Source organism: Poecilia reticulata, chromosome 17, assembly GCF_904066995.2.
Source record: "Poecilia reticulata chromosome 17, P_reticulata-male-v2, whole genome shotgun sequence".
NCBI classification, from domain to species: Eukaryota; Metazoa; Chordata; class Actinopteri; order Cyprinodontiformes; family Poeciliidae; genus Poecilia; species Poecilia reticulata.
In genome coordinates this window covers 10561100-10575767 of record NC_088846.1, presented here as the reverse complement: position 1 = coordinate 10575767, position 14668 = coordinate 10561100, and the positions used below count along the sequence as shown (strand labels likewise).

The following is a 14668-nucleotide window of genomic DNA, read 5'->3' as shown; positions in this document are numbered from 1 at the left end:
ATCCTGTCACATAAAGAGGTATTTTAGAAAATCCAGTCTATCCAGTCTGATTTTCTTTCTTTTTTATTGGTTGCAAAAAAACACAGATAACTTTGAACAGGACACTGAAAGATTGTCACTCATCCATAGTATGAAAGTTTGTCCCGAAACCCCTTGAAAACTTCTGCTGAATTTAACAGAGTGTTCCCTATACCTTTGCTTATCTCTATGCATCAGAATAAACATTAATTTAAATAACATAATACGCCAATTACTGCAATTATAAAAGTTATTTAAGATGTAGCATAAATGACTGTTGGGTATTTTATTTCATTTCTTTAGATTAGTATAAGAACTTGCTTTTTCTTGATATTGTGGTATTTTTAGAGAAGGAGAAGAATCTCACACAGGTTCATGCTAACTCCTGACAAACAATAGTGTGACGACATTTCAAAGCTCATACAAGACCTCTGTGGTTTAATATTAATTTTACAAAAAAACTTAACTACTGGAAACGTTATTTTAATTTTTGTAATAAAATTTTAATAAAGCATGAAATATTCAGATTAGCTTAACCGTTGTGATATGTATACAACAATCATTAAACTTTTTTGATAACGATTATTTATAACCAGAAATATATTCCTGCGTTTCATCCCTTCTTTCCTACAAAGCAGGAAAAAAAAGATTACCTGTCCCTGCTGATGTTCTGCCATGTCAGTCCCATTCAAAAGCTCTCATTCAAAGACTTTACCTGAAGCACTAAGCTCCAACTTTCTGTGGAATACAAATGAAACAAATGACAGACCAATTCGCTCCCTGTCAGGCACTGCTGCAGGGGAAGTTTACCTTGCCCACTTGAAAAATAGTCACTCTGTGCCACAAAAAAAGAAAAAAAAAAGCCCCTAAACAGAACCACCCTTTGCACTAACACGGCGCCAACTGAATGAAACTGAAGTGTGTTCGAGTAAAGCACACAAATCCTAAAATATGTGACAGATCCACTCTCCAGATCGCAAACCTATCGTCTAAGTGAGAAATGGGATTCATTTCGGTTTGTGAAACCAATATATATGCGCAGGCACAAAACATGGGAAATAATGCCACCGGGGTGTTTGTTAGTGGACCCCTGTGGGTGATCCTAACTTGAAAAAAAGAACTCTTTAGTGCTGTACCTTCAGCCCTCGGTAAGTTGTAAAGAAGATCAATCTGAACTCGGAGCACAACTTTCCTCTTCGTTTAAAGCAGCAGCAAGGTATAAGACCAGAAAGGTTTCTGAGTCGGCAGGACGGTAAAAACAGCTACCATCAATCTGTAACGGCTTATATTTACGGGAAAAAGAGATTCATTTCTATTTAAAACGTAGCAACACTCAGAACAAAAAGGCACACTTTGCACTGCATTATGTAAGCAGAAAAAAGAAAATAATCTTTCTGTAGCTTTATTTAAAAATCTTGTAGGTTGTGAGACTGACGATGAAGGTTAGCCACACTAGCGACGATCGTTTACAAAATGTGGTACATTTCTTCATATTTAGAACCTTATATAAAGTCTGCAAACAAGACAAAGTTGGAAAGAGCAGTTTATTTTAAGTGAGATATCTATCCCCTTTGCACAAGTAGCTCCCTTTGGCACGAGAGGCCACATAAAACAGAAGAGCTCATTTAAGCAGAAAATGTGTTTTCTCGACATGATTGTGAAATTCTGGCTGCCTTTGCCAACTAATGGAAGCGCAGTGACAAATGCCTGCTTAAAAGTTGGTAGATTTTCAAAGTGCTCTGTGCCAGTCTGTGTGTAAGGCATAATTAAATGTGACTCACTAAATGTCAGCTGATGCTATGAGATGGCTGATTAGCCTGTCAGTTTGAGCAGCATTTTCTTCTGTCTGTCTGCTACCTGTCCTTGCTACAGGAAATAAAAGCCTCTAAAAAAAAACAACATAGACTCTAAAGATAAGACAAGTTGGCATTGAGAGGATGTAAAATAGCATGGTGAAATTAACAAGTGACTTTAAGGACATATGCATCGGAGTGTCTTTCAACAAAGAGCTTGTGTTAACTGTATCCTTTTTTCCTTTTCCATATGCCGTCATGGAAAACTGAATTTAATTCTTTCATAGACAGATTTAACAAACCTGAGTTTTCCATAATTTAGACGTAGCATAGAGGAGTCTGCATTTGCATTAAATGCAACTATAAATATGTAATACTGAGATAATCAGAAAAAACAGCTACAAATTGCTTAAGTTTGGACCATAATGTGGAATAAAAGCATCTGAATAAACAACAAGCCATACTGTATAAATATTTCATGGGGGTTTCCTTGAAAAGAATGATTTGTATTTAGAAACACAAATTTGTACACACAGCATGTCTTGCAAACTAAAGCTTTCAGTCTTATGATTTTGTCCTTTTCTTAGACTTTTATGATTTAAAAATAGTCCAACATGTCAATTTGAACTCCATGATAAACACATGCAACATTGTTCTCCCAATTGTAATAATACTTAGCATCTTGTTCACGTCAATGTAATCGCATGGTACCCTAAAGTATTCGATATGTTGCATAATATATCAGTTGCAAGTGAGAAAAATCCCACATCTTCCTCCTTGCTTTGGTGCCGTTTAATCCTCTAGGTCAGATTCTACCACCCCTAGCAGAAACCGACGCAGCAGGAGGCCACGGCGCCTTCGGCATCGCTGTTTGAAGATGAAGTACCTCCCTGAGTACTGCAGAGAGATCAGAAATGGAAAATGGATTTGGGCGAACATGGAGGGAGGAGGAGGTCCGTCGTTAATATCCAGCAAGCTACTTTCAAGCAGCGTCCACCTGAGGGGTAAGCCTCTCAATCATTTTTTCTCCCCCTTTTCTCCCAATTTATGCATCAGGGGTTGACAGGAGGCATATGCGCTTTTCCATCAGGTTTGTTTCGCACTTGCTAAGTTACACGCATCAGGGGTCTGCACAGGGAAAATACAGCCTCACATGATTGGGCGCCGAGAGCGGCCAAGTAAAACCTCTGCTTTCTACTACAGGCCACTGAAGTGCTCCGGTAGAGCAGCCGGGGGTTGCTCAAGGACATCTTAACGGCAGCTGCTCAGGAAAGACCGAACGTCGCTGGCCCGCTTCACTCCATCATGCACAACGATTAAGATGTTGTCTGAAGATGTGACATTTCAGGGTATTATTCCCTGCAAAGTCTAGGTTGTCACTATTAAATTGAAGGCTACAGGGATGAACAGGACGTGGATTCATCGTCATGCAGCCCTCGCTTCGGTGCGTTAGTCGGCGTTGCGCGCGCGTGTGTGTATTAGCAGAAGTGTGAAAGGGTCCGACAAAATAAACTCTTCTTTATATTTCTATTCATTGATCCGTCCCCTCAAATGTCACGGCCACACTGGAGAGGACCCTGTGGCATTTGTAAAAGAGATGTCTTTCATGTACACAACGCTGACATCTTTCGACACCGACTTTATAAGGAGACGGAAAACACAATCTGTTTCCCCAGGAAACATCAAGAGTTATTTAAATGTTTCTATTCTTCTGAGGAGCTCGACAAGGAGGATTTTCCCAGTACGAATAAAATATTCTCCAGCCCTGTACAATACATCTTTTACATCAGCAATCATCAACAAAAAAAACGAGAGAGGTCTTCAGAACCCATCTTAGAATTACTTTGAAAAGTAACAGAATCAGTTTCGTGGTCTTTCAGCTCACTCAGCACGTCAGGCATTGAAGACAATTCTTTTCACATCACTTTCAATGCCAAATATCTTCAGACATTACAGCCAGCAAACCCCAAAATCTTAAAAACCACAAAACATAAATAAATCAGCATCTGCCCATTGTTTCATTGAACTGTTATTTTTTCAAAGTGAATAAGTAACCATCATTTCTTTTAGTCAAACCATCTGAAAAATCATCCCTCCCGTATATAAAGTGCATTTTTAATCAATCATCCATATGTGTATAATGAAGTGTTTGGTTAAGTAGCTTAAGGAAAGGCCATCGTTTTCTATGGCTTTGAATGCAAAACAGGTTGCAAAACTGTTCAAGAAGTCTATTTGGTTTCAATTATAAACCCACATTAACAAAGGTTAGCATTAGTAAACATCTACTTTACAGGTGTAAAGCAATCATTAGCATACAGACCTCCTACATTAAAAGGAAATCTGTTGCAGGGTCTGATGCCCAGGCCTAATAAAGGGGCATTAACCTTGAACGCTCCTGAGGTCTCATTTAGCAAAAGGAGTCCATATGGGCCATTGCTGCATTTGTCTCCAGACAGATGGGTTTTATCTGTGCACCCACTCATGCTGCAAATGATCCCAAATTATGGGAGAGCTCTGTTTAGATTTTTACACCTTTGGCATTAACCACAGGCTCCTCTGTGTAGGTTAGCAAAGCCCAGTCCATAAAAACAGACCATTACCAACCGGGTTACATCACATACTGGATTTTTTTTTTAGCCACCCAGATTCTCACTTTTATATGGTTGTTATGTGTTTCTGAAATACTTCTAGCCATGAACACGTTCAGAAAAATGACAAGAAATGTATGTTTCAAGTTATGCTATTAAAAAAAAAAACATGAAAAACGTTACTTGTTTGTTCTTCCCCAATTTGGTACAGATTTAACTCCCTAAACAACTGGCATTAAAATTAAAAATTAATAAAATATGTTTTACAGTCATATAAAAGGGTAGCATTAATTTTTTTTTGTAGTCAAACTATAAAACTAAATTGAACGTGCAAAAAAGAACAAAAATATTTCTCTAAAATATGTATTAAATGGTCAAATTATAAAATATATATATAATAGAACCATCTTTATAAAACCCATGACTTCAGTTGTGAACTGCTAAAATTTGTCAGATTCACATATGTCAGAAATAACATTGTGACTTTAAGAGTTAAAGTAGAAGGTAAGACAGTAGTTATGTCTGAAAGTAGACACATTTCAATTTTTGTGGTGTAAAAAAAAAAATATATATATATATATATATTTATATATTTATATATATATATATATATATTTTTTTTTTTTTTAAAAAAAATAAAATAAAAAAATAATATATATATATCCATCCATCCATCTTCTTGCACCCTTTTTCCCTCAGTGGGGTCGGGAGGGGTGCTGGTGCCTATCTCCAGCCAATGTTTTGGGTGAGAGGTGGGGTTCACCCTGGACAGGTCGCCAGTCTGTCGCAGCGCAACACAGAGACACACAAGACACACAACCATGCACACACACACTCACACCTGGGGCAATTTGGAGAGGCCAATTAACCTAACAGTCATGTTTTTGGACTGTGGGAGGAAACCGGAGTACCCGGAGAAAACCCACGCACGCACAGGGAGAACAAGCAAACTCCATGCAGAAAGACCCCAGGCCGGGAATTGAGCCCAGAACCTCCTTGCTGCAAGGCAACAGCTCTACCAACTGCTCCACTGTGCAGCCCTATATATATATATATTTTTTTTTTTACACCACAAAAATTTAAATGTGTCTACTTTCAGACATAACTACTGTCTTACCTTCTACTTTAACTCTTAAAGTCACAATGTTATTTCTGACATATGTGAATCTGACAAATTTTAGCAGTTCACAACTGAAGTCATGGGTTTTATAAAGATGGTTCTATTAAAAAGCTATGTTAAAAAAAAATCATATCAAGGTTCCCTGAATAAAAAATAGCAAACTATTTATATCAAGAGCACATACTGTACATTTAGTATTTATATTGGCTTGCCTGAAAAATAAATGTTCCCTCATGTTTTCGCTGATCTATATTCAAGGATGCTCAGCAGATTATAGATAGTTCAGCAGGTGATCTGTTCACTGTGACGTAAACATATCCATTAAACTCTGAACCAAAACGCAGTTTACTGCTTAATTTCTCTTCAAATTAAACCCAACTGAGCAGCAAACATTTATACAAGCAATAAAATAATAAAAACAAAACATTTGCAAAAAATTACACATCAACAGAACTTCAGCACACTTCCATGACACAAAAAACGTTAAAATTTAGCAAAGACATTTTTTTTTTCTAAATTCCCGATTGGATGTTGCTTTACTTAGCACTCTGCTAAAGGCAGAGATGATCTCACAGGTGACTTGCACTCCAGCCCAAGTGGATTCAGTTTGACTGATGCTGCCTAACAGCTATATGCTCCCTGAAAGCCAGAACATGTCCGGGACACTCAGGCATCAGGTGTGTTGGGGACAACTTCTTTGCAGTCCAATCATGTGACCTGCTCCCTCTTTCAGCTGCAAGCATGTTTCCTAGATCAAAAACTATTATGGGCATTTACCTGTCCTAATAGAAGTACCCAAAAAAGGAAAGCAAGCTGAAAGAAGTGCATGTCTCTTTGTAAAGTTGGGAAAGACAGAATTTAACCTTGAAGTTACTCCAGTGACTCAGCTGAAAACCTGCTGGAAAGACTAAGGTGAAAGAGAGGCACGCTGAATAATTTCCAGGTTGTAGAGCTGCTACTCATCAATGTATCCTGTATCGTCTGTTTGTCAGGCTCCCTTCTTTCATCATACTCAGCAGTCTACATGCAAACATCAGAAAGTAAAGGAATGTAGCCCAAAATGTGCGCCTGCAGTAATTGATGTAAAAAAAACAAAAAACGAATGTGCCAGTAGAATTTAATATGAAACAAAAGCATCTAACCACCAATAAATTATTTTAAAATAGTGGCTTAATGAAACAATGAAAAAAAATATATATATAATCTCATCATACAAAACTCAATCAACATGAGCATCTTCTGACACTCTCAGTGCTTTTATGGGACATGTTAATTGTCACTGTAGGGTATTTTATCTTTTCTGTACATGTCATGCGATTGCTATGCTCACTGGAATTAAATTAAGTTCAAATATGTCAGTGTGGTCAAATATCTCCACCTGCTGATGGTGTGCATGGCGTTACAGAAGCAATTTTGGAATAAAATCCTTCGGCTCGTTTTGGAGAGTAAAGCTGGAAAAGGTATTCATCCATCCACAGTATATAGTTATCAGTCCATTACAGGGTGACATAAAAATAAACAGACACACACACACACACACACACACACACACCCCCACACACACACACACACACACACACACACACACTTGCACCTAGGTAAGGGCAAATTTAGAGTAACCAATTAACCCTTCTAGGCTGACGACACAGCCAAAGCTGCAGTACCGTAATTCCACCACACTTTGCGCTGTGTGAATAATTCCAACGGTTTCTGAAAGGAGGAGACGATGCGATTTCCGGTCAATATGGGGTTATTGCAGTAATTTCACTCCCGCCGTAGCAGAAAGTGTAATGAATCTGAGGGGTGCTCCTTTATTAGAGATTGCAAAAGTAAGTGCTAGATATTTAAAGTTCCAGTTGTTATGGACAAATGGGCAATATACATTTACTCACAGGACATTTAAAGAACTTTGTACAAATAAAATAAGCAAACATTTCCAGTCAGGGATTTGAAACTTAGGAATCAAAGGATAACTAAACAGCTGGACTCTGTGACTGCCACATGGCAACCTGAACATACCCAAGGAAAACATGCAAACTCCATGCAGAAAGAATCCAGGATCAGATTCAAACCCTGGACCTTCCTGCTCCTACTACCAACTGCACCACTAATGAAGAAACACATGTCCTTCTGGAAATAAAAAAAATAGTAAAAAATTGTGAATTGGCACAACTTCCTGTTTCCAAGTAGTCTGAGGAGAAACGATCTGTTTAGCCAAACCTAAAGAGAATTTAGCATCAACTGGGTGCTTGTTTGAGGTTTAAACCCAGAACCATCACTGAAGGGATAATATTACCAAGTTACTGGTGCATAAAGGACAGCTGGATAATCAATAACATTACAAGACCACATTACAGAGTGATACAGCACATAACTCTTCCAGGTTAACAGATGTGTTTTTTTCTCTTCTTGTTTTAACTTTTTCCCCCAATGAGAAAATTATTTTTAAATAATAATATTCATATTTCCCACTTACTGAATCCTAACCAAGAGACGATACCTGATGTTGGAAATACATGATGTCAGTCTTAGAAATTTTTTTTTACTACACTTCTGTACTGATTTAATGATTTTAGCAATTTGCTAAGAAAAAAAATAGACAGTAAAACAATGATTCTAAAGTCGTTAGGCATTAAGATCTTCCGGCATGCATATTTACTGTTTTTCTCTTGTGGTAGAAAGAATGTTTTTATCTTATCTCCTTGTAAGTGAAGGATATGATCCTCTTGTCATTCAGCCTGCAGAAAATAGTTTGTCTTTGGTCCTTGGGAGAATTCACCTTCTGATCCGTACAAGCTGTGCTTTTAAATTGCTATTCATCTAAACGCAATAGGCTATGCCTCTCTCTTTATATGCATGTGAAGTCTACAGATGATTTTTTTTTAACAGTGTTGATGTGTCTATGGTTTGATAACAAGGTTGCATGACACATCCATCGCTCAAGCACCAAATTCCCACTTGCCTTTTTTTTTCTTCTGACAAAAAAAGCACAATTTCCCTTCATAAAAGACTTCTAACAACGCCTACGTGGTATTCAGTAAGCAGTTATGTTACAGGAGCCCTTGATTACCAAAGACACGACAAATTCAGTTTACGGCTCTCCTATTAATTCTGCGATAAAGTGTCAAACACCTCTTCTATTTATTGATCATTTTGTTCTTGCTTTCAACAATGCCTGTCAAGACACAGCCGCGGTGTAGCTTCCAACAGCAAGCAGATAAACAGTTAGGGGTGAAAACATCTTTGTGTAACTTCACAGCGGCCTTCTGTTCTCACAGGATTGAGTGGAGAAGTTCTCCAGGCTCTCACTGTAAGATGTCAAAGGTACTTGTGGCTCAGGGTAAAGTAAAGATAGGTACTGTTTGCACGAGGCTTAGACTCTACTGAGCTTCCTGTACCGAGGCTCTGGGAATGACTTTGTTCCCCGCCGGCTCTGAAGAGTCAGAAGGGGTGGGGGGAAGACAGATTAAAACAGATTGGCTGAGAGAGGAATGGAAATAGAGATTGCTCCGAGGGGTTTTGGCAACAGTTGCAAACCGGCGACTTATGCTGAGGTGCATCTCTCCACTCCTACACTTAACCTTTTACACAGGGAGATATAATTAAAAATCCTAATGAAGAGCACATTGAGAATTTATGAACAGCAGATTTGTTCCCAATTATCTCCTTCCAATAAGATGTTACTGCTGAGAAGAATAATGCGAGGCTGTAAATATCTCAGGTCATTTGGTATTAAATAGAAGTCGATCATCCAGTCATAATGACTCCGGCTCTGCTTGACTTAGTTACAGGTGGATGTAAACGGATACTAATTGTTCAGTCAGTCGGCCAGTTCTCTGGTTAAATTAGATTACAGATTGACTGAAACGGCGATTCTTCAACCGACTTGGCCCATGCCGGAGAAGAGGGGTGAGGGAAAGGCTCTAAATGATGACTAAATGTGCAGTGGGCTGCAGTCTAATTAACAAACTCGGGATCATTTGTTGCCAAGCTCTTATACAATCACTGAGAGCACATTGGATGGAAGAGATAAGCAACAGATTGACTGTTTGTCAATGTTGTGCTTTACTAACTCATTACGGCATAGCAAGGCTGAGCTGGTGAGGACGGGTCAAAATTTTAGGACAAATACTAAAGATCATATAGTTTTGACTCAATTTACAAAGTGAAGGCTCGTTTACAGCACAGACTCAGGTATTTCAAATAACGGCAACAAAAGCGCTGTGAAAAAGTATTTGCACCCTCACAGATTTTACCTGACTATGCTTTTATTTATTTATTTTGACATAGTTGATTATTGCAAATTTTCAAACATATTTTAACACCAGACAGATAGAGACTGGGTTAACAAAAGTTTAATACCCCTACTTTTGTCAGTTTACCAAATAAAGATACAATCCAAAAAACGTTTTTGTGTGAATGAAACTAGTGTTTGGACATATGTTAAAGTGAGCTGTGGTTTTCATCCAGAAGCTCTCGTATAGATTACATTTTTTCAAAAATAACCTTAATTGAGGCAAGTGAGAACTGCAATATTTCAGATGTTGTTCCACTTCTCTTTTGTTACGTACTGGATGAGTTGTTGCTAAATGTTTTGAGTGATTTGGTGCAGGTACGTGTGAGACTCTTTTTACCATAACGACCTTCAATGAAAACCACACAGTTACATAATTTAAACAAAAAAGTCTTCTAATACAATCAACTATTTCAAGACAGATGGGCAACAACTATTTCTACTGCTGCTAAAGGAGAACATTATTACAATTCTAATGATGTTACGTTAAACAATAAATGGTTGGTAATTTGTGCATAACTTGATAGTCTTTTGTTGACCAATTTATTAAAAACCTTGCTGTTGTACTGAGAAGGCGCAAACCCCCGAGTTTCAAGATGAAGCTGAAGAACAACTCCTGAAATTGATGATGATCAGTGATATTTGATCTTAGTGTTTGTCTAAATAAATGACATTCTTCTAAACTATGACCTGTGCCACATATCAAACTCTCAGGCTGTTCACCTCGTAGAGGTTCATTTACAAAAGAAAAGAAACCTTAAAGAGAAAAAGTTCAGTCGATCCTGACTGTGGAGCCGTTAATGAGCACCTCATTATCTAAGGGCCGTCTGCGTTATAATATACAGCTGGAGTTGTTACTAAAAACAGATAAAATAACACAAGTGCACAAAAAGTGAACACACATGCGTTGTGTTGTAATGATATTTGATTGGCTATGTGTCTAATTGAGTCTCCAGAGAGAAACGGAGGTACTTAGCACCAGGACATTGTTGGTTCAGCCAGTCTGAGAAGCAGCTAGAAATCACTTAACAGCATTAAAGTGCCAGATGATTGTAGGTTTTTCAAAAAGAATGATAAACTAAGCCAGAACTACTTTTGCCTAATTTGGCCTGTCAATCATCTACGCGTAACCATGTCGAGAATAGTTGCAATTAGTAACGTCTCTCCGAGTTATTTTTTAATTGAATATTTGCAGTGCATTAAAATTTCTTGGTTTATTTGACTTGCTAATCACTTAATACTTTAGACTGAATGTTGCCCCTGTGGTGATTGTGATGTACAAAAATATGTTCAAAACTTCTGAGGGCTAAAAAAAAGTGCAGTTCAATTTTTTTCTTTTTTTTTCTAAACATAAGGTCAAAGTTGTTTTAAGTCATTTGTACACGACTGTGCTTGCATAAAAACATCATAAAGCTTTGAAACAATTTACTTCAAAGAACCTGCTCATAAGACTGTTTTAAAATATTCTAGAGTATCAGATGACAAGAGGATGTTTTCACCATTGAGTATAAAAATATCCACCCATTCTGAAATTATAAGTAATGCAGAACTGCATTCTACTTAAACAAGGCTGTTGAGTAAATGTGCACTTTGTTCATAAAGGGCTTACATCCTGTTAACACTTGCACTCAGTCTTTCTGCAGAGAAATTGTTTTGACGCTACAAACAGTTGTGCTTATTTTAATAACAGTGATTGTAATTAATTGATATATATATATATACTAACCCCATCGTGATGAACATACTAGTCACTGATGTGCCACAATGTTCTTACATTATCTAGTTATTTCTTTAGCTGTTGAAGTGTCTCAAGTAACAGACTTTCTATAAATTACAAACATATAACTAACTATTTAATAGGATGTTTTTATTCAAGTAATTCAGTAATAATGCAACATCAGTTGTATTGTGTACCCTGCTACTTGTAGAGGAATGATTACCCATACTAAAAATAGATCATTAATAGTTTTTTAGTCATTTTTTGCAAAAATGCATTTTTCTTTTTTTTTACACTTTCCTTTTTCTGCTGATCTTAACATTTCAATAATATTTATTAATGCTTATTGCAATAATAACTTGTAAACTTCCTTTACAAGTTTTGGCAACAACTAAGGAAGTATTATATGAGATCCTGGTTTTGGCACAAGGAGGCCCACATGACTATTCCACCTCGTTACATCATAGGTCAAACATCGATAGGTTTAGATGTGTCAAATTAGAGAGGCTTCAAGCAAAAACTTTCATATTAAATTATGGTTGATGCAACAGTGTCTGGTAAAATATTTACAATCCGCACTTTTATGTTCTTAGATTTATAATGGAAGTTTTTTATTTTTTTCTACAGATAGACTGTCTTCGCCAGGGAAAAACTAACAATGTAAACAAGACTTTATATATTTCAAGTTTTTTCAGATAGTTTTGAATAGATTTGATGCCTAGCTTTATTCCAATTATGTTGGAATAAAGCTGTTGGGTGTCTGGACCTATCAGGAAAGAACCTTGGAAATCTGAAAAGAGCTAGAGGATTGACTGCTGCTGGTTGACTCTAAGGAGTTGAGGCGCTTCAGGCGTCTGATAACAATAACCCTAAGGTGTCAAAGTGCCTTTCTATGTGAATGACTGTAGGCAAACCCAGGAGTTGCTAGACACAGGGAGCCATGGGCATTGCTCTGCTCATGTACAACTTGTAATTCTGACCAGCTACAAGGAATCCATTTGGCATCACAGATGTCACACTTTGTTTCAATAGGTAAAAAAAAATAGAAGTGTAATAGTTGGAAATAAAAGCAAACTTTATTTATTTGCACTCGTACATGAAGGCTGGCTTGGAAACTTTTCAAAGGTCCACTTCAGCTTCAGGCAACGTTCTTCTGCAGAACGCCCATTTCTTTCAAAATCTTACTGCTGCCCAATTTCTCAGACAATCTCACCTGCACCTTCGTCAATACAAAAAATCTGCTTTTGAGTCTGAAAAAAAAAAAGAACACTGGAGTTGCATATGTTTTCTTTATTTCACCAAATACAAAGCAAAATCTATTTTGTTCTGTTCATAGTTCTCAACTTTTGGATCTAAAGTTGGAAAAGGTTGTGATGGGCAAAGGTTTGCTCAAGGATGCTGATCCAGCAGGAGTTATCTTCATCAGGGTCAGCATCATAATAATCTATGCATCTTAGATGGCTATTGCAAAGAAAGACGACGTTAAAGAGTCTACAGAAAACTGAGACTTTATCAGTGCAGAAGTCCTGGGTTTTGTCAAAGCTAAAAAAAAAAAAAGAAAAGAAGGAAAAACAGACATAAAGCCAATGATGACACAGAAATCCCACCATTTTCAACTTGAGTGGCCCTGACCTGTGACTCCCTGGAATTGCAATCTTTTTCTGGTTAGTTGAGGCACCATATCCAATCATTCATCAGCTCACAATAACTACAGGCTTCAGTGTAGAAGTTAACATTTAGGAACAAAGTCTTAAAGTGTGCCATTTTCAGTACAAGTAAGGCATTTAAAAATAAAAGTTAAAGGAGACACAGAGACATTCAGAAGCTGATTAAGAGTCAACAGTATTTTTTATGACATGCTGAAACATGTCTAGTCCATTCAAGCTTCAGGAGAGAACAGGAGACAACAGGACGAGTGGATGCAACACATTAAAGTCACTTTGTTTTGTCTTCTTCCAATTTCAACTGAAGTTATTCTGAAATTGTTCACAAAGTTCTGATCTGAGGTTTCTTCTCTCATCACGAAGTGGTCCAGTGAGAGTCCAGACCTAAAATCGTGTTTAAGATGTGGCTGAACTTTAGACTACAGAGATGACAGAAAAGCCTTCCAGGGTGAAGGACGACATGAAGGAAGCTTGTTAGCGCCCATTAGTCCTCGTTTGAGCGGCATGGCACAGTTGGTTGTGGTTTGGTACGCTATGTTGCGGTTTGCAAATCAGTAGAGCGTTTCCTCTGCCAGTTTTACTCTCACTGGGTAGGTGGGGTTAAACCCAAATGCTTGTATCACACCAGTGAGACAACAAATGTGATGCACTAGTACATCTCATGCTCGTGGCAAGCAGTGATGTTTTTCTCTTTTGGGATATTTTCCACCTTTTAGTGTTATGCAACACCAAACCATTTACCTGTGAGTTTTGTGTTTTTCTTCAACAGCAGTATTTTTATCTTTTTATTTTTCATTTGGCAGTTGGAGGACTTTCTGTCCAACATCTTCCTTTGATTATTTGACAGTTTTGGTCTCCAGTTTTCCTGTTAGCCAGGCTGAGTTTCATCAATGTCCTTTCATTTTTGCAACTGTGCCTGTTTTTCTGCCTTTTTGGTGTTTATCTTTGGACCGACTCAGAACAAAATGTTCTGACTGGAAGAAAACATAAAGAAAATACACATACACATATCTATGTATATATATATCCTCGTCAAGTTCAAAGGGCATGTTTACCAATTAGCCTCATCATGATAAACTCCCCTGGGTGTCGAGTCTCAGGTTGGTTGGTTGCTTGGATCAGGCAGTGAAGCATTAAGAGATCTCAGCTAACACCAGTCATACATACCTGAAGTCCCCAGAGTTTAGTAGTTACCTGGTTAATACTACAAACATACAGCAGATCCATTTAAATAGTGTAATTGCACTTTATAGATATTGTTAGATTTCAGGTGGGAAGCATGAAAATGCTTTTCTATAAACCAACTCAACCCCAAAACCAACCCACCACTACTCACACACTCATTATGCTACTATTCATTGCCTTAAAATTCAAGATATAAAAAAAACAAAAAAAAAACAGTTCACATCTTCAATAAAGTCTTAACCAAAATCTAGTGCTGTTATGATTTTTCTTTCTCACCGTCTTTTCTTCT

General features: G+C 37.5%; 1 protein-coding gene across 3 annotated transcripts in view; it reads right to left on the bottom strand.

Moving 5' to 3' along the window:
* The window catches only part of brinp2 (bone morphogenetic protein/retinoic acid inducible neural-specific 2), a 186485-nt gene that overhangs the window by 14589 nt on the left and 157228 nt on the right, over nucleotides 1–14668 (bottom strand). The gene's annotated exons all lie outside the window — the stretch shown is intronic.